Below are 19021 nucleotides of genomic sequence, written 5' to 3' on the forward strand. Positions count from 1 at the left end.
ATCCCTAGCGTTTGACAGTAATTCCTTAACACCCACTGAAACGAGATATGCTCGAATCGAGCAAGAGGCGTTAGCCATTAAATGGGCCTGTAGCCACTTCCATCTTTACCTGAAAGGACAACTGTTTACGGTGGTCACTGACCACCAGCCCCTCGTTCCTCTCTTCAAAGGAACTGCGCCTCACCCCCCACCGCAGATCGAGCGATGGGCAGTCCAGCTGCATCCATACGAAATGGAAGTGGTCTAGCGGCCAGGGGCCAAAAACCCTGCAAACTTCCTTTCAAGACACCCAGTCCCGCCTAGGGTACAGGACGAGGACGAAGATACAGACCACTATGTCCACATTGTGTCTGTCGCGGCATGCCCCCAGAGCATGACCCTAGACGACATCAAGGAGGCAGCCACCACTGACACAGTGTATTCCCGCACCCTGCAAGTCGTCCAAGAAGGGTCCTGGGTGAACTACCTCCAACAGGCCAACTCCTGTACATCGGAGGACCGCGAGAATTTGACAAAAATGTGGTGGATATGAAACAAACTTAGCACCACAAGCGACGGAGTTCTGCTAGGAGGGCCCAGGCTCCTAATACCCCACTGCAACATTCAAAGGAGCCCATGGGCACTGATGCTCCATGGCCCAAGAAGAGACCTGCTCCCCACCTGTCTGGGATGGTCACCACCCCCTCTCGAGATAGAGAGCACGCAAGATCGGAGAGCTCTCCGGAACCAACAAGCGAGTATTCGCCGACGGAGAACGCTCCACACAGAGGCCATCATCCTCCTGCGAGACCACTGTCCCGGAGGAAAGTTCCGGGAAAACTATGATCCCGGGACGTGGACCATCACCGCCAACCGGGGAACCATAATAACCGCCCAAAGAGGAGGAGAAGAGGTGTCCCGAAATGTATCATGGTTCAAGGAAGTCCCGGCGGACCACCAGGCCAGACAGTCCAATGATCAACTAGAAGACCCCATGATTCAAGCGCCAGAAACCCAGATTGAAAGGCCGGGGAGCGGTGGAGGCCGAGATGCTCAAGAAGCCAACACTCTGCGCCAGCCCAGTCGGGCCCAGGGGATCCCACTCCAGACAGCACGTGGCTGCGTGTCTGTCCCCAGGGATACAACCTGAGACCGAATCGCCACCCTAGCCAACGCCTACGAGACTTTGCCTGCTGAGGGTGCCCGCCTCCACATCCGGGGTTCAGGCAAGTACCACGAACTATGTATCTGGCAGTTCATTTTGTTTGAACTGTTCGCAATGTTTGGTTTTCAGAGACTGAGTCGGATAGGGATGTAATGTTTAACAGTCTAGGCTCTGCAAGACTAGCCGCACCACATCTGCAGGCCAGGCGTGGCCTGCGGTGCATGAATAAAAGGGAAGCGACTGCTCGGGGGCGGTACTTCCGCACCAGCCGCGTTGTGCTGCCTGAGTCCGTGGCACTGTCCCTGCTCCGGCCCCTTTATAACGCATGCCCATATCCTTGGCCTGTTAGGCCAACACAACAAGGACAGTTGCTCCTGTGTCTGACATGCTGCACTGCATGACACTAGTACAGCAAGTCAGAGATGTAGTGTGTCTGTGTGAAGCCGGGCTGTAACAGCCCCTGCCGGACACATGAGCAGTAGAACCCAGTGGAGCCGCCTTCTGCTGCCAACCTGACATTACATCTTTTACATGCAGACATGATATTGTTTGATTTCATGAAAAATGATAAAAGGTAATACAATCAATTAGTGCAAGAGTAAGGTGGTAGATCCATGCTCCGACGGTGGAGCCGTTGCTTGTTTATACTCCTTTTTTACAATCCTAAAACACCACCAGCGGTATTTTGAAAGTACCAGTAACAATATAGTCCTCTTCTGTGTTAGACATTCTGTAAGAGGAAAGTTATTGCCCATGAAATAAAAAGTGGCTTTTCGGTAAGTAGAATGGGGGTGCAATCCCATCTATGTGAGATAATGCCTTTTAGTGTGCATATATACCATATTACAAACACATACACAAACAGGGTCTGAAGGGACGTGCTATTCTTCACCTACCCAATAGTCAGAACATGACTTGTTCAGTCCCACCATCATGTCCCTTGGAAGGGGCGTGGTCAGCAACTTAAAATGCACTTCCTCTCTCACTTAATTGTACAATCACCTTACATCCCACTGTGAAGCACTTGAACTGCTTAGATGGTTTTCTTTTATTTTTCATAGGGATTTGTAAAGTACCAATATATAATTAGCTATTCAATGCCCCAATTCTATCCATGCCACATTTGATCCCCTTTAGCAAAATGTATTTTGCTACTGTCATTTTATTAAAGTTTTTTGAAACATTTTGGTAAAAGAGCTGAAAGTGTAAAATATTAATGAACCATGATAAATAAATATACAATTACATACCTACTGTGATAAAAAAAACATACAACTAAGTAATCTACAATGACATTAATTATTTTAGTAATGTATTAGATTGTTCGGACCTGGCAGGTAATTGGGTAGCATTCTAATTACCCTAGGGCTGATTTATAATAATGTATTTTCATCCAAAAGAAAAAAGGATAAGAGGATGAAACGTGGTACATTCATTACCAGGACTTAAGCTCATTAGCTGTTTACCCCATCAAAAATGAATGTAATCAAATACTGTAAATAGAGTGAAGTTAATCATATCTTAATTACAAGATTTGACTTACTAAAATTCAAAACAACACAAAATGAGGAACTCATGGGAAGATGTTGTGTATGCAACCGTGAACGTTATTTGCAGTTTGCTTGGAAACACATAGCATCCCTCAGCACCACCTTCTGACCTATCCTGCCTTCCTCTATTTATTCTGACCTCGTTTTTAACCATTGCTGACCAGTACTAAAGTGGTTGTGCTCTTTACCTTTAGCATGGTAATATTGGCTTAACCCCAATTGGCATATTTAATTTACTTATACATCCCCGGTGAAGTGCACAACATGTGTCCAGGGTCTGTATATTAAATGCTACTAGTGGGTACGCAGCACTCTCTGTGCCACTAACTTAAGTAGCCTCTATCGATGGCTCATGCCTGCCATTGCAGAGCCTGTGTGTGCAGTTTTACCCTGTCACTTTGACTTAGCTAGATACATATCTTGTCAGGTCTAAACCTTCACCTTTTATACATATAAGTCATCCCTAATGTAAACCCTCTCTAACCCTCAGAGCAGAGTGCAATGTACTTAAAAGGCAGGGCATGTACTTTTGAGTTTTCCATATCTCGGTAGTGAAAATCTTCCAGGTTCACTTTTTACTACTGCAAGGCCTAACTCTCCAACAGGATACCATTGGGATTATCGTATTACATCTTTTAAGTGCAATTGCCAATTGTGAAGAAATAGACTATTTAAGTTTGGTGTCTCTGTACTCACAATTTGAAAATCACAACCTATGGTTAAGTCAGATCCTAAATTGCAGCTTGGAAAATGCCACTTTTAGAAATGTGACATTTACCTACTTTAACCATGTTGTGTCCATTCCCTTTTTCTGTTCAATCTGGGTTGTGTACTCCCTCTGGACAGCTACACACAAAGCGAGCTTAGGTGTGTCTTGGTGGGCCATCCTGGGAGATGGGAGGGAGGAATTGAGCACAACCTCACACTTGCCACTGAATAGGCTGTGTCTTGCTCACACACAAAGGGCTGTATTCCACACTGTAGTGAGTCTGGAGCCAGGGCAGCAAGGGAGGACCTCTGTGTTCTTCAAAGATTTCTTTGAAGTATTCCCTACTTCAAAGGCACAACTAGGTATAAGAACTGGGCCTATGATACCATGAGTTTAGTACATTTATGGACCTGTGACCACTCTGTCTGGAAAAAGAACTGCTGTGCAGCTGGAAGGACTGCCACTTTGCTGGACTGATTCTTTGCTGGACTCTTGCTTTGCTGTACTCTTGACTTGACTTGCTGAGCTGCTCTGCTGCCTGCTGTTCTCCTTCCTGGGTGAGAAGGACAGGCCGTGCATCCCATTTGGAACCAAGGCATCACACTCAGAACCAGTGCATTGCATTTGGAGCCAGCGCATTGCCGCCATTGCATGGAGAATCTCGACGCATCTCACCCACTGCATGACTCAACTCAGACTCATCACTTTGGCTGCACCTCACATCTTATTTGACTTTAAGGCAATCCCGGATTGAGGTACTGTTGTTCAGTGGGCAGAACTAGGTCTCTGTATCCGGCCCACGCTCCATTGGGGTCGTCCTTAACTTTTGACAATGACCCGGTCCAGCTCGACCAGATAAACGCTTATTGCCTCTAAGCGCTCTTTTACAGTTTATCTCAATTCATCTCAAATCATATCTCAACTTCTACTTTTTGGAATTTTGTTGTTTTGGTCTTGTTTTAATTACAACATTATTCGCTATGTTTCTAAACTGGTGTGGAATGTTCTTTTTGCTGGGCTCTTCATATGACGAGATAACCCTGCGGGGATGATTTGATGTGCTACATTAAGCTCTATTAATATAACATAACAACAAGATGGAGAGAATGTTCCCCACTTTCATAAGGGCCAATAAAACCCCTATATCGGCATTTGGCATATTATATTGGCCAGTGAAAGAGAGGACTTCACCCTGCCCAATTTAAAAGAATACAATTTTGCAAAATGTGCAAATTGTTCTTAAAGGTATTTTAATTCTCCAATAATAAACTGGATAGATATTTTTTTCTAAATTACATTTTTCAGGAATATGAGATAGGTGATTTTTTTATGCCTCGCTAGATCACCCAAAGAGGTTAGATATACGATTGTGGAATGACCTCTAAAATGTAAGGAACAACTGCTTAAATATTATGATATTCCTGCTGTTAGAAATGGGGTCTCTAGTAGGCAGTGGATTGCACCCTGTCCAAATAGGAGCCTTCATTCTAGTCAGGGTAAGGGCATCACGGAGCTAAGATAACCCCTGCTCACACCCTTAGTAGCTTGACACGAGCAGTCAGCCTTGTCTCAGAGGAAATGTGTATTGAATGTGTACATACACACATATCAACACAGTAAAAACACTACAAACAGAATCCAAATGAGCTTACAAAAATAGCCAGTATTTATTTGAATACATCAAAACCGTAAAAAGCCAACAAACACAAGCCAAGATATTACTTTTTTAAAGATTAAGCAAGTTCAGATCATAGTAACATATGGATGCATTTCTTTTAGTAGAAGGTACCTTGATGGCATCAAAGATCAAAGATGTAACAGGCGAAGGGGAGGTGAAGCACCGGAAAAGCAAAGTGAAACATCTGTTCCGTACCCCACAGGGGAGGTGATGCATCGGACCCTTACTGCCAGGGGAGGTGATCTTTCAGTTCCATACAGCTATACAGATGAGGTGATGCGTTGGTTCTTTACTGTCAGGGGAGGTGATGCATTAGTTCCGAATTTAAAGGGGAAGTGATGCGTCTATTTCTGGACACATGGCCTCTGTTCCTTACTGCAAGCTGATGTTGATGAAAAAACTGTGTAGATGGATGATGCATTGGCAATGCAGACGTGCTGCATAGCTATAAAGGTGGCTATGCAGGCGCTGCATCAATTTCAGAGCAATAAAGCAGGCACTGCATTGATTCTTTAGTGGCCAAGCTGGGTTTACGTCGTGGTTGGAGGCAGTGCCACGGAGATCGGCAACACAGTGCTTAGGACTCAGACTGCAGTGATATGTCAGCCGCAAAGTAAGCACTCCATCGATTTTTCAGTCACACTACAGGTGCTCCATTGAGAAATCAGGTGCTGAGAGTCGATGAGAGGATTTTCTCACCAGTTTACACTTCCAAGGACCCATGAACTGGATTTAGCACTACTTGGCAAGTCAGGGCTCTCAGGAGAAGAGCCCAGACACTGGTAGGTCAAGTCTTTGCTGGCTGTGAGACTGATTATCAGTAGGAAAACACGCATAAGACCTTGGAGAACCTGGGAAGCAGGATACGGTAAGCTAAGTGCAGCCTTCACTCCTAGGCCAACACAACAAAGAGACCGACAGAGCGAATGTCCCTCCTACAGTATTCAGCTCTTCTTCCTTGCAGAATGTCCTGAGTCCTGAAGTGTTCTGATTTTGGGATGTCAGAGGCCCAATACTTATACCTCTGTCTACCTTTGAGGTAGACAAACTTCAAAGAAAAGTATTTGTAGTGCACAATACCTTGACTTTCCCTGATCTGACTCTAGACACACTACAGGGGGGTGGAGACAGTTTTGTGTGAGGACAGGCAAAGTCCTATTCAGGTATCAGTGAGAACTCCGCCTACCACTCTAGCTCCAGAAGGGCCATAAGCCTGGTGACGGCCCATCAAGATAAGCAAGGCACACCTCAGTTCCCTTTTGTGACTGTTCAGAGTGAATGTACTAGAGCCTAACTAGAAGTCCACCCAGACATGCATTCTACAGACAGGTACAGTCACAGAATGGTTAAGCAATAAAATGTCTACATTTTAAAAGTGAAAACTCTGAAGAAATTCTAGCTACTGTTTTGTGGTCTTGCTATTTAATTCAAATAGACACACTACAAGAACCAACTTTAAAATCCTCTTGGATCTTGTTATTTATTTAACTTATTTTTCTTTTAAGTTTAAAAACAGTTTTTTGTTATTTTTATAAGCATCTGAATATAAAGGAAACACTTATTCATTTCAAAATCAATCAACAAAATAAATCCAAAACTGTACACAAATAATAAATACTATCACCAAAAAATGTGTGACATTTACAACATACAATAATGCACTGTTTTCTTGACACTCTACTTTTTGTATTTGACCCTTTTGATTTGACAAATATACACAAAGGGTTAAAGTGCTTATCTCATCAATTTTCCAAAACAAGTATCAGAACATGCCGATACATTTCAAGTCCTGGTGAAACTCATGGGGCTCTCATCAGGGCTTCATGATTTTTAATCTGACTTGTTGTGCAGATCAGATCTGCTGATTGCAGCGTATATTCACCTGGCATTTGAGTTATTCCGTGAACCATATTGTTTTCTATAGGGAGCTGACTTCTAAGGGGCACCATCTTTCCTTTTTTTTGGGCGACTTCAAGTGTTTTCAGGTGTTCATAGGAGGATTACTTCTTTCCTGCTTGTTAATGGCCGGTGTATCCACTTTTCCAATGTGCTAGTTGCAAGTGGCGTTTGTAAAGCTTTCGGGAGATTTTTCTCCTTTTCAAGCGAGTGTCTTTACGTGTCTCTGCTATATGTGGAATTTGTATAAAGTTTGTTAGACCTGGCCCTGTTGACAGGTTTATCCCCAAACCTTTGCCTTTAGCCTCCTTTTTTTCTGACCCTGTTTACATTGGCTATAGGATTCTGGGCACTTTACCACTGCCTATCAGTGCTAAAGTGCATATGCTCTCTGTATAAATTGTGACAATGATTAGGTATCCATGATTGGCATATTGGATTCACTAGTAAGTCCTTAGTAAAGTGCATAGTGTGTGCCAGAGCCTGTAAATCAAATGCTACTAGTGGGCTTGCAGCACTGGGTGTGTCACCCACATGACTACCCTTGTAAATGTATGTCAGACCTACCACTGTAGTGTCTGCATGCACAGTTGTGAGCTGTCATGTTGTCCTGGCAAGTACACCCACTTGCCAGGCCAAAACCTTCCCTTTACTTACAAGTGAACCCCATGGGCAGGAGGCAGTGTATATGAAAGGTAGGACATGTACACGTGCTGCTCACGGTGTGCTGCTGTTCCCGGCTGCGAGGGAAGGACGTTGTGGGATTCCTGCGCATTGCTAGCGCTTGTCACTCTGTGTGGGTTGTGCAAAGGGGAAAGGACTGGGTTTGCCACAGACGCCGAGGGACTGCGAGGTCCAGCAGGCTCTCTGCTACTCAGCTGCTGCCTCTTCCCTCCGCAGTGTCCTGCATTCAGTAAGTAATGCATGGCCAGTCATCAAGACCTCTTGTTTGTCCAAAGGGGCTTTTTCTGATATTCAATTCCCGTTTTCCTTTGTCTACAGAATTTGACTGTACGTACCCTTCCCAACCATTCTAAGGCTCGTGGGGCATTGGCTCCATTGAAACAAGTATGTATGCTTGATAATTACTTTGCCACCAAAAGGTTGACACCTCGAGAGTAAAGATGCTAAATTTCAAATGCGTTTAACCACTATTTCTAGTAGTCAGATTATAGAGTGTGTACTTTTTGTTAAATGTTTGTGTGTCTTGTTTTGTCTTTTTTATTTGCAGGGCACGGCACTAGTGCATTTCTGCACGATAACGGCAATATGATTACATATTTAAAGATATATTTCTTCATTATATGTATCACTTTTTTTCAGGTCACCACTAATATCGCCGTATGCAGCACATGTCTTGCTGATTTAATTATGCGCTTTTTCTTTCAAATTATCATATAGAGTAGCTATTGGGTACTGTATCATATGCATGATTATGTGCTTTTTCACTTTGTTAATTCATTCAATATATATATAATTCCACTGATTTTTATACTTTACCGACATTGAATCGATAGCGTAGTGAGAATAAAAGGGATCAGTTTTTGTCCTGAAGAAGAAGCCGGTGAGCTTCGAAACATGTTGACAAACACAGGAGGGATCGCTCATTAAAGCAGGACACCTCTAAACCACCCGTTTAATAGTACCAGCTCCTAAGGAATATTAAAATGATCAGTGCGCAAGAGCCAGGTCCTTTAAATACACATTTTTCACTCTCCCTTGACTCTTCCACTCACATCCTTCTACACTTCACATAGTACTGAACATCAGTGCTCCCGCGTAGTCGTAGGTAGTAGCACGCCCCGTCCCAAAGCTGGGCGGGAATACCCCTATGATGTAGCATAACACCAAGGGCCCAATTGGTGTGTGAGGGGTATTTCTACAAACAATGTGTGCTTCCAACATTTGTAGGAAACGCACATGACCTGTGAGTACATTCATTCCGAACTTTGTTAAGGGATTGATCTATATGTTTATGAACATTTCTAGAGGAGGACGTATCCACCTCCAGTGCCCTGTCTGGACACTACCTCTTCACTTTCTTTTTTGTTTTTCGTAGCTATATGGTCTATAGCAAACCTGTTTACTGTCTTGATTATGTGTTTAGAACGTAAACAACCTTACCAGTAGTTACTTTGTTGCCCAAATTGCTATTCATGCCCCCTGATGGTGTTTTGCATGATGATATGACTGGTGCCATATATAACTATTTACTTTAGAGCACTAAATTGGAATTCATGAAAATTGCCCTTTGACAAGGTGAAAAATAATATAGGCTTAAGTCATTTGTGGTCTATTGTGTTTTTTTTTATATGCCTTCTTAGGACAAGTGCCTGGTGGTGCAATGATTTATGGAATCGGGGTGGAGTGTGTTTTTTAGTTACATTATAATGATTTTTTATATATAATCTTGTATGGAGTGTCTCTATTTGTGGTATGCCTAGTGTGTAACTGGTGTGTGTGTGTTGTGCAAACACTTTACACATTGCCTCTGGGATAAGCCTGACTGCTCTGCCAAGCTACCAAGGGGGCGAGCGGGGGTTATCTTGGGTGTGTAACTCCCTTACCCTCACTAAAGTGGTGGGTTGTGCTTGGCTTAGGTGTACAACCTAGCCAACCAGAAACCCCATTACAAACAATTTTGTTTTCTTATTTGTTTTTCATTATGATGTAATGTTTTAATGAAATGTAGATTGATGGCTGTATGAACGTTTTCAATGAAAATTATTTATATAAAAAAAAGACAATTCATATCTCAACTTCTACTAGTTGGAGTTTTGTAGTTTTGGTCTCGTTTAATTATTAAAATTCTTATCTATGTTTCTAAACAGGTGTGGATTCTTTTTGTGATATTTGTATTGTCAGTGTTTGAAGTGTTGCACACATACTTTACACATTACCTCTTAAATTAAGCCTGCCAGGTCTACCAGAGGGTCAGCACAGGATAATTTAGGGTATATTGTGACTAACACTTACTAGGATTGTTGTTCCTGCTTGGACAGGGAGCATACCTCTGCCAACCAGAAACCCAATTTCTAACAGTATGTAAATCCATGCACAGCTTTAATCTGCATCGCATTATTTGAGCTTCATGAGCGCCAATGAAAAATCTTGGTAAATAATCCCCTCCAGTTTTACATGAAATCAAATTTGGAGGTGTGAGGCACAGCACTGAACAAGGCATTTTGTGAGGGGGGATAACCTAGTAGGGATAACCTGTTTTTTAAGGAATGTTTGAAGATGGAATTTCAGCAGACTTAGACATATACATTATTCAATACCTAGCTTGATGAGTTTGTTATAAAGTGCCAATGCTGAGTGCAATAACTAGTATAGTGTATGGTGTGGTCAGTTGGGTCGCTTAAAACATCATTTTAAATTAAGGTTACAAAGGTTTTCTCTTTGCTACATGGGTACATAAAAGTCTGCTTAGGGTAAACCTGCAGAGAAATATACTACAAATCCTTATCCATTGTGCTTAAATAATCTTTAAAAAAGTTAATCTTGCATGCATTTTCGAGCTTGTCTGGGCTTTAGCTAGTGAAAGCTATCGCAGTGTGCATTGAAAATTATTAGTAAGATGGAAGGAAATCAAAGTGTTATCTGGAAATCAAAGCCACATCCACAAAGGGTGAAAATTGGCCGCACTGACAGAAAATGTTTTACTTGCAACTTGTCCCAAACACCAAAAATTATTTTCACAATCGAGAACAAATTGCATCCACATGGCATCTTAAGACCATGGCACTATAACATAGGCAAAAATAAGTAACATTTAAAAAGATTGGTATGAACAAATAATTACAACTGCCTACCCTGTGTGGTGTGTTCTAATAGGAAAAATTGAACCATAAAATACCCACTTCCAAAATTAGGCACTCATAGCACATTTATTTCAAGCAGATTGTTCTCACACCACCTCTCAATCAAAATGGACTCCCAAGTAGTCAATCATTTTTAAAGAAGGAACTGAGAAGGGGGCGGACGAGTCATGAAAAAAGCAAGTCACAGTACATTCCTGATAAACACCTAACCACATACCGTGAGTACTAGTATTAGCTGACATAATGGACAGTGACATAGGCATGGTCTCCATGGTTAATCTATGAAACCCTATATTATCTATCTATGACAAAAGACTGTCATACATCCTTACTATAAAGACAGATGTTTTTGAACTAAAACAGAACTCGTTATTTTTTTCAGAAAATACATATCTCATTATTACTTTGCAGCAAATACAGAAGAGTGAAAAGCAGAAGACTCAGGATTAAGCTCTGAAATGTCAACACCCTCCACATCTGATCCTCTGCAAAATACTAAAGTTTAAGGGCCTCATTTATGACGCTGTGCGTCACTTTTACGACGCTGGTGCGTCACTTTTTGTGGAGTAAAAAATGCGCCTTGTTGCGCAATATTTACAAAGTGACGTATCTAGGTAGATGTGCCACTTTGTAAACCCCTGCGCCACATTATACCTGGCCAGGTATAATGTATGCAAGGGGGGCGTATTGACGCAAGGAAGGATCGTAGAAGTGACGCAGTGAAATCTATGAGATTTCACTGCGTCACTTTTAGGACGCCGTTGCGTCAAAATCTTGCGCCTGCCTCAGAGCAGGCGTAAGACTGACGCAGGCCCTTTCACATGGGTCTTGCCCCATGTGAAAACGCATTGCTGGAGTTGCGTCACTTATGTGACACACTCCAGCAATGCTTCACTTTTGCGCTTACAGATACGTCCGAAATACAGACGTATCAGTAACTCCTTGCGACATGATGCGTCATACATTAAATATGACGCATCAGGAATGTCGCAAGGAGTGCGCACTGAGAAGTGACGCATCACTGCTTTCACGCAACGATGCATCATTTCTCATAAATGAGGCCCTAAGAGTTTGGCCTTGAAAGCGATTGCAACATGAGAAGTCGTGACAACTACATACAATATTACATCAGAAAAACAGAAAATGAATAAGCAATCTCAACATATTGACCCAATCACTACTAGAGTGTAAACAAGGCTGGTGTGATTGTTATACAGGGGACTACAAAATGGTGGGCAAGATGAACTAATATCTGGTCACAAAATACTAGTCACAAAGTGCAACCAATGTTTTTAGACCAGGCAAGATTTTTAAGAACCACCTATGCATTAATAGGTTTAGAAGTAAAAATCCAAATCCTAGTGGATTGGAATCTGGCCCAACTCATGAATATTAATGAGGTTGCAAATTGTGACTCGCTATGATCACATCACAGGGATGGTGACCAGCTGGGGTTTGTGATAAGATGTCAATACAGTAAAACATGTTTAATGCAGGCCGTTTCCCTTAAGTCAAGGGCTGTTATTAACAAGAAAAGCTTACTTTTTTTTAGTTTGTTTGAAGAATTGCAGCAGTCCCATGGACTACTGCCTAATCCCAAACAAAGTTTTTTTCACATTCACAAAGGAGAAGAGGCCCTCAATGGACCTCTTCTCTTTTGTGAATGGGTTCCTTCTCCAACTTAGGGGTCGGCATCTTTTCCATGGTTTACAAGGACTATTTCAGTCCTAAACCATTGACACATGTCAATAGAAATCACTACTTAAAATTGATATCCACAACATGCCCCTTTCAAAAAGTGATGTATTATTTATTTCTAATCCCATTTTAGGAGTTGGCAAAAATCACTGACTTCTAAAAGAAGTTTTTCAGTCTCAAACTCCAATTTGGACCTTTTAGGACCTACAGACTGATTTCTAAATACGGCTCATGGTTTAGAGATTAACAGACAACGCTCGATCCTAAGAAAGTACTAACCTCTACGTGACCCATTTTTTTTGGTATAAAGGCTGCTTAGTAACAAACATAGAAAAGCACATTAATTCCCAGGCTGCCTGATTGTTTGGGAATGTGGCTTACCTCTAAAACCCCTTTGCAAAAATATAGCTATAATCATTAAAGAATCTGTACCTTTAGGAACTTCACCTGAACAGTACAGAACTGATCTTATTACTGTGATATAGAACTCCGGATTCAATTCTGGGACGTATTTAGTGTAAGCTCTTGACATCAAGTCTTTTTATACAAATATATCTCTAGCAGAGCTACTCCACGCCATTCTTGGCACTTATGAGAGGTGCAAACAGCAAGCACAGGTACACACCAATGTCATAGAACTTTTTCAACTCTGTATAAGAATATTGTGGCACAAAAGAGAAAAGGAAACATGGTCCAGAGCATTTATGAGAGATCACATTCTATTAGCCAGATGCATTAGAAAGTACTCAAGAACAAGGAGGAGAGAAAAGTGAAGCTTGGCAAAGAGTTTGCAGTGCTCTACAGATGTTGACACTCTACAAATGGAGATAAAACAATAGCTCTGGAAGTACAGTGAAAAACAAAAGTATGGAACATTGCTGGCTTCGAGGGGAGAACATGGCAGCTGGCGAGTTGTGGGTCGCGGAGGCTCCGGCAAGTCAGGAGCTAGAGCGTATTGAAATCGTACCCTGGGATACAACGATGGAACAATTTTACCCTAGCAATATCGACTAATAATGGTGAAAGCTATGAGCATGATTTGGGGTCATATGTATGTAGCCAAATACCGGTCGGTAATGAAGAAATTCAGTAAATTTCACCGTTCCCGACCGGTAAATAGGCATGCGCAATGTAGGGAACGATTCGGGAAAAAAGAGTCGGTAAATACCGATTCCTAATCATCTAATCGGAATCTACCCATTCATAAATACCGAAATGGATAATACCGATTCGGAAAATACTGAATCGTAAAATACCGATTTGGAAAATAAGAAACGCTAAAAACAATAAAAGAGGTGTAGGAAAAATCGTTATTTAAGAAATCCATAAAATTCGGTATTTAAGAGTCGGTAAATACCATGGATTGAAAGCAGGTGGTAACCAGGTGCAGCCCATAAAACAGGCCCCAAAATGCAACAGTGTTATCAGAATGGCGGTTTTCTATGTGATAGCAAGGCGGCTACGGCTACAGGCAACAGGAGTGAGTTTTTGGAGATGGGAGAAGCAAGTCTACAGACAGCGGATCACACTCTTTTAACTTACTGAGGCAGAGATCCATGAAAGGTATAGCTACAACCCCACACCATCCAGGACTTGATAAAATACCTGCACCCACTCCTGGAGCACCCAACACCAAGGACGTACACCATATCACCACATGTGCAGGTGGTCTGTAGCCTACACCTACTTGCATCTGGCAGTTACCAGGGGGTGATAGCTGCGGTAGGTGGGGTGTCCCAGAGCTGCCTGTCCTGTTTCTTCAGGAAGTTCCTGGAGACCATGATGCTGAGAATGCATCATTACATCAGCTTCCCTGACACACATGCGGAACTGCTGAAGACCAAGACTGACTTTTACTAAATGGCACAATTTCCACATGTTATCGGTTGTATTGATGGCACACACATCCCTATCTGCCCACCTGCAGCCACTGAGTACATCTACAGGAACAGAAAGTCCACCACTCCATAACTGTGCAGGCAATCTGTGATGTTGCCAACATAATCACAGACATCGTGGCCAAATTCCCTGGAATCATCCACAACTCCTACATCTTCCAGAACAGTGGGACCTACACATGCCTGGTAGCGGGGGAATTTGGAGAAGGAAACTTGCTAGGTAAAACACTGTGACACACCCTGATAGATACTGCAGATGTAGGTGTTGTTGTGCATGTGATTAATGTCTCTCTCTTTTCCACATAGGCGATAGTGCATAAGCCGTCCTCTCATTCATCCTCACTAACTACCTGAACCCATCAACCCTGAGTGAGAGACGATACAACGTGGCACACAAATCTACACGCAATGTTGTGGAGCGCACCTTTGGGCTGTTAAAAAGCAGGTTCTGCTGCCTCCACAAAAGCGGAGGTGCACATCAGTACTCACCACTCATCTGCTGTAAAATCATTGCAACGTGCGCAATGCTGCACAACCTTGCCACTAGGAAAGGAACAGCAGTAGAATTAACAAATATCGAGGATGATGATGATGAATTTTCACACCCTGAACCCAACACAGTAGGAGTGGCGCCAGCAACAGATGGGAGACAAAGACGGGCAGAGATCACACACAACTGTTTCTAAGTAAGTAAGGAGACACAGCCAGTTGTTGTATGTACACAACGTAGTTTTAATATCTTGGCACTACGCCAATACACAAAGGCCCAAATGTGCCAGTCCAATTGTTGCCATCCATTAGGGAAGTCCTGGGTTACTTCACCCATTCCCGTTCAGGGAGTGTGGGCAGCATCAGTGTCTGCGGGTTCGCCCACCGGTGCTCGATGTCATTACCTGGCTGTCCTCACTGGCTGTGTGGGCAGTGGCAGGCCCATGCCACCTGCTGCTCCTCCGGGTGTCAGTAACGGGGGGTCATGCTGCTCCTACAGGTGGTCTCCTCGCTCTCCCCCACATCCAGAGCACCAGTATTTGCCGCCTGAGCAGTCAGAAGCACCTCAACTGCACTTGTCACCCTCACAAGGCCCCTGGAGGCTTTGCTGCTGCTGTGTGCCAGTCCCTCCTGCATGTTGACACAGCGCCTGCAGAGCAGGGAAGTGGCAGTGGCTAGGTGGTTCACTGCCCTTGTGTGTTGTTCAGACCTCTGCCTCTCCCTGCACCTGTTGCCCTGTCCTCGTCCAGCTTGCAGCACAGCAGCAGCACTGACTGGGACATGTCCCGAATGCCCGCAGCCATCTCTCTCATCCCCTCTGCCATTGAGCTGATGCCCTTATCAATGTGTTTTACATTTTCATTTAGGTGCTACATCTGTCGTTGGACCGACTGGATGGCCTTCCCCTGAATGCACTGCACCATTACCATACTTGCCTCCAGGCCGCAGAATGCACCAGGACCCTCGCCATGTTGGTCTGGACTGCTGTCCCTGCGGCGTCTGGCACCTGTGTGGGCCCCCTCGGCGGTGGACTGCTTATGAGCATTGCTGTCCTCAACTGCCACGGTTGATGTGTCACCCCCGTGTCTTCTGCGGAAGACTTCATTTCCTGGAGTGTGCCCACAACATGCCTCCTGGTTCTTTGCACTGCAGGTGTTGTTGCAGCCGGTGATGCTACCAGTTGAGATGAGGACAGGAGTAGTGGTGAGTCCAGCAGCTGTGGGGAGACCAGCAGCTGTGGTGACGCTGGCAGGTGTGGGGAGGCCAGCAGCTGTGGTGACGCTGGCAGGTGTGACGAGGCTGGCAGTGTTGGTGATGCCACTGTTGCTTGTGTGGCGGGCCCTGCACTGGTACTCGCCTCCTGTGTGCCTTCCCTCTGGGCTGCACTACCTTCCTTGTCCTTGGGACACCCGCGAGATGTCTCGCCTGTGGACAGAAAATCGTACATTAGCTCTGTGGTCCTGCAGCCCTGCTTATACAATTAAATACTCATCTCTTAAACACTGTCACTATTGCCTCAGCTTGCTCATTACTGATGTGTGTCTCATGCCTTGTTGTTTGGTGTGTTGTCTGACATGGTAGGTGTTTTACTGACTACATCTCCCATAATTCATTGCTGGTGTATACTAAAACCTGTACTGGAGTGGGGTTCACACCACCACATTGGGGACGAGGAAAGGGAAGGGGAAGAGTGGGGGTGATTGCTGTGCATGCTTCTTACCTTTTTTGGTGGCAGCTCGGGCTTAGCTGTCTGCATCCCCAATCCCACAGACGCTGTTTGGCTCTATGGTAGACTCCACCAGCTCCTCAAGCTCAGTAAGGGCAGGTGCCCTGCTCTTCCCTCCTCTTGTGTGCCTCACTTGTTTCTGAAGCCCAGCCATTTTTCTCTTTGTTATACTCTGGAGGTCATACAACCCCTTCTTGAGGTCGTCGATGTCCCGTTAGGTCACTTCAATGGCATTCACTTTGGTTTGGATAGCCAGCCGAATCTTCCTTTTGGCAGATTCTGCCACCTGCAGGGATTGCTTGCCAAACATTGTGTGGTGTTCCTTACTACCTCCTCCACAAGGATCTGCAGCTCCATGGTGCTGTATTTCACCTTCCTCTTTCTCTCTGCTCCTTCCATTTCAGTGTCCTTGCTTGACATTGTGCTGTTTTCCTGGAGTAAGTATCCCAGTGTCTCAAGAGCTCTGCTCTGCTCTCCCAGCCTCTCTAGCAGTTTCAGATTGAGTGCACCTACTTGGGTGTGGCCACTTCCTTGTGGGAGGTGGGGTGGTTGCACCGGATTGGCTTATTCCCTAATTGTTTCTTTTTTTGCATTGCCGATTCGGTATCTACCGAATCAGTATTTACAGATTCAGATTTTACTGATTCGGATATTACCGATCGGTGATGGGGATTCAGTATTTTTTTACCGAATTTTACCGATTCAGTAAATGTTCCCGATTTTTTACCTACTTCCCAAATACTGAATTCTTATTACCGATTCGGTAAAATTCGGTAATAATCGGTATTTAGGATTCGGTATTTGGGATTTACCTACATGTGGACCTCGATGACTATGCAACAAATTTTGGACAGTTTACACATTCTGGGTCATATGCCTGCCGACCGACGTTGGGGTTTTGCCCAGCCTGTGTCTAAACGTTGGAGGCTGCTGCCATTTTGGGGCTGCTGGGAGCGGCGAAACCGCAAGCCCTGGGAGATGTTTTGGCCTCACGCAGCCCGCGAGCTGGAGGGCGGGAGGAAGGCAGTAGCTAGCTCCCCTTCCAGGGCGGGAGAGGCAGGGGCAGCACAGTTGCTGCGTTGGAAGGGCTGCGGAGCCAGAGTCAGAAGCAGCAGCAGGAGCGTACGGCAGAGGAGCCAGGAATGGGGAGACCACGCATAGGATCTCGGGTGAGAGTGGGAGGCAAGGTAGAGCTGTGAAGCGATATAGGGGAAAAACCTGTTTGTATGTCAGAAGATCCTGGGTGGGTTTTGAAGCTAGGAAAACGAACTTTAGGGGCGAAGTCAAAGGTGCAATCCTGTTATTCTTTAAGAAGTACAACATTTAATTTACATATGGTGGACTCTCAGGGCAGTGGAGCCACACAAATCCAAGAGGTACAGCAAACTAAAAAACAAAAGAAGTTACCGCCTCAAAATAAATCAAGTAACAGAGACTTGATGGCATGCAAATATAGGTATCTGTAAAAAAAGAGTGCACCCTCGGTTCGACATAACCTCAAATCAACGCCTTCTTTAAGGAGTTACTATAAAGTAGCCTCCAGTGCGCTAATATTAACACCAACTTATGAGAACTCCGTGTATGACCCATTTGAGTCACTAAATCACTGGAATAAGCTTCCTACCTCTAACAGGTTTCATTTACTTATGGATGAGGAAAGATTACAGGAAGAGAATGACTTACAGGGCCCAACAATGACTTATAAAGAAGAAAAAAGCCCAGTTGCAGAGGTGGTGGAACTGAGAGTCCTGGGTACTCTCAGAGAAGTAGTTGCATCGCAAGTATCCTTGGACAAAAACCAAGCAGGACTTCCCGGGGACAGTTTGGAAGAGTCTGAGGTGGCACAAGCACATACTGGCAACACTATTGACCACTCCTTGTCAAAATCAATGTGTGATTTATTACAAGCCCTAGCTGAGGAAGTGATAGGCAGATTCTTGGTCTTGGAGAGTAACCAAGCAGACATCAAAGTCTCATGAGAAAAACTAGAAGAGAAACTGCACTCACTTGCTGTTAGGACTACGCCATTGGACGCTGAACTAGTATCCCAGATGGGGGACAAAACAAGAAATATAAGCACTGAAAGAGAAAGAATTGGAAATGAAAGACAAATGAGAGACTCTAGCAAATTCCCAAAGGAAGAATAACATTTGTTTATTTATAGTGCCAGAACGGACGGAGGGAAGCAACCTAAAATAATTTGTAGTCAAGTTAATAAAACAAGCTGCTTGAGTTGAGTGCTCGGAGGAGGCTCTTATCATTAATATACAACAAGTACACAGAGACCCCTTCAGGCTCAATCCCAATAAAATGAGACCTAGAAAAATCCTAGTGCATTTTTTAACATATCGTTTAAAAAAGAAGAAATCCTTAATAAGGCTTTCAAACTAAACTCCTTACCTGCAGAAG

This window comes from Lissotriton vulgaris, chromosome 3_1 (genome assembly GCF_964263255.1).
Source record: "Lissotriton vulgaris chromosome 3_1, aLisVul1.2, whole genome shotgun sequence".
In the NCBI taxonomy this organism is placed as follows: Eukaryota; Metazoa; Chordata; class Amphibia; order Caudata; family Salamandridae; genus Lissotriton; species Lissotriton vulgaris.